We start from the raw sequence: 3,075 nt of genomic DNA on the forward strand, positions 1-3,075 counted from the left end.
TCAGCTTCTGAGTGGCTCCTTTTTTTCAGTTGTTCTGGCTCCTCACTCTTATGTGGGTCCACGGGAACCCTATTAGTGGTCTTGCTGTCCTGGGGGCCACCAAGACTCTCTTCTCCCTGCTGCCTCCAAGCAACTTCATCCAAAGGGTACAGCTGCGGCTTTTGCCAGCTCCTGCTCTGTGCCCTCAGCAGCTCCAGCCTGGAAGCAGCTGGGATTTGAAATAGTCAGAGTGGTTTTTTCTTTCTCTCATTGTGGCTTCTCCCACCTTCATGCCCTCTGTAGGTCTCTTCTCTTCTTCCCCTGAACTCTAGTGGCCCCAGCTTGGCTGTTTTTTTTTTTTTTTATAGTTGTAAATTGATTGATTTGTGGGAGAGAGTGAAGCTGGGGACCGACTATTCTGCTGTCTTGACCGAAAGTCCTATATCCAACTGATTTTTGACAAAGGCAACAAGAACATACAGTGGGAAAAAAACTGCCTGTTCAGTAAATGGTGCTGGGAAAATTAGACATCCATATTCAGAAGAATGAAACTATACCTGTACCTCTCTCCATATACAAAAACCAACTCAAAATAGATTAATGTTTTAACTATATGACCTGTAAGTATAAAACTCTTAATAGAAAAAAGAGAAACACTTCAGGAAGTAGTACTGGAGAAAGACTTTATGAATAAAACTCCAAAAGCACAAGCAACAAAAGAAAAAATAGGCAAATGGGATTGTATCAAACTAAAAATCTTCTGTACAGAAGGAAACAATCAACAGAGTGAACATACAACATACAGTGTGTGAGAAAATATTTGCCAAGTATACATCTGACAAGAGATTAATATCCAGAATATACAAGGAACTCAAGCAACTTCACAATAAAAAAAAATCCAATTAAAAAATTGGCAAAGGAGCTGAGTAGACATTTTCAAAGAAAGACATATAAATGGCCAGCAGGTACAGGTAAAAATGCTCAACATCACTAATCATGAGGGAAATGCAAATCAAAACTACATTGAGATATCTCACTCCAGTTAGACTGGATCTTATCAAAATGATAGAGAATAACAAATCCTGGTGATGATGTGGAGAAAGTGGAACTCTTCTACATTGTTAGTGGGACTGTAAATTAGTACAGCTGTTATGGAAAATATTCTAGAGATTTCTCGAACAACTACAAATAGATACACCGTATGATTCAGCAATGCTACTTCTGGGTATATACCCAAAGGAATGAAAATCATCATGTCCAAGGCCTGCCCTCCCACGTTTATGGCAACTCTATTTACAATAGCCAAGATATGGGACCAACCTGAATGTCCATTGATGAATGACTGGATATGGAAAATATGGTATATATATACCATGGAATACTACTCAGCCATAAAAAAGAATGAAATTCTGCCATTCGCAGCAGCATAGATGAACCTAGAGAAAATGATGTTAAGTGGAATAAGCCAGGCACAGAAAGAGAAATACTGCACTTTCTCACTTATAAATGTGAGCAAAGAAAGAAAGACAGACAGACAGANTGATTCCCTGGGGAAGGCTTTTTGTGCAGCTCAGGTTTTAATGGTTGGCTTTTTAGGTACTCCTGGATCTTGTGAGATCCAGTGCACCTGGGCTGTGTAGAAACTCTGGGTCTGAGTCTTGACATCAAACTGCACCCCATACAATTCTATATTCCTGACCAGTCTCCTCTGAGTGGTCTTGTGCTGATTCGGGGGCAGATCAGCTGTCCTTGCTGTGCCCCAGTGCTCCCCCGGTGGGCCCGTCTCCCCCACCACCTGTACTCCAAACACTTCCCATGGGATGGGCCATTCTCCGGTCCCTTGTGATGACTCATCAGCTTCTGAGTGGCTCCTTTTTTTCAGTTGTTCTGGCTCCTCACTCTTATGTGGGTCCANAGACAGACAGACAGAAAGAGAGAAAGAAAGACCACAATAATACATTGTAACTGCAGAAGAAGAGAACAGACCTTTGTTTACTAGAGGTGGGAAAGGGAGGTTATGGAGAAATCAGGTAAGGAAAACAAAGAGTAATTATGATTTTTAATAATGAACATGCTAATAATATTTATTTGATCATCATATATTGTACAAAAATACTGATTGTCAGCTCTGTACCCCATAAATATGTATAATAAATTATGTTTCAAATAAAAATAACTTTAAAAAATAAATAAATAAAAAGAAATAGACACAAGGATCCAGCCATTTTATTAAGCCAGACATTAATGAGATTTACAGAAAAGTAAAACAATGCCATTCTTCTTACTAAATATTTCCTGTTTGGAAAAATAGTTATTTTTCATAAATATAAGTTGTTATGTTTACATGTAATATGATTTTTAAATTAATAAATGAAGAGATTTTTAAAAATACAAAATGGCTATCTTTCAAATTAATTAGCAATGGATTCTGAGAGCAAAGTGGAAAGTGATTGGTTTCACTTTTTCACAATTCTCTCAGAAGCATTGACTCCTTCGGTCCTTCAATTTCTCACCCCACCCAAACTTTTTCCCTTTTCTATTTCATGGTTCTTGATCATATAGATCTATTTAGCTTCTCTGCTTTCTTCTCCCCACCACCATGTCTAGAACCAAAGATTTGAAAAAACAAGAATCCACATCATTTTCTATGTCTCTAGGTGGGTCTCTCTACTCTGTCCTGTCAGTAAGGAGAAGACAGTATTTTCTTAGAGGACTTAGGGGAGAAGCTGGTCTGGTGAAAACAGATTGTCTATTAAAAGTTAACAGAGAAGACTGGAAGAAATCTGGAAAATTCTCCTATGTTATTTACTTTTATTTACATTTGCATTAAATCTTTATCCATGTGGAAAAAAAGTTCAATTTGTGATCATTTAAGATAAAACTTTGAGTTTCAAAAACATATCTTCAAATGCCCCATGTTCTCTGACCAGTGTTGCCTGACATGCTTTAGTAGAAAGATTTGAGAAGTGCTGTACTAGAGCATTTCATCACCTAGCACCAGCACGCCCATCTTCCTTGCACACCTAATGTTATCATGAAGTAGCCATAACTAAAAGCATGTACTCTCATTTTAAGTAGATCGGCTTCTCAGCTGAT

The sequence above is a fragment of the Galeopterus variegatus genome, unplaced genomic scaffold (genome assembly GCF_000696425.1).
Source record: "Galeopterus variegatus unplaced genomic scaffold, G_variegatus-3.0.2 Scaffold9605, whole genome shotgun sequence".
Taxonomy (NCBI): domain Eukaryota; kingdom Metazoa; phylum Chordata; class Mammalia; order Dermoptera; family Cynocephalidae; genus Galeopterus; species Galeopterus variegatus.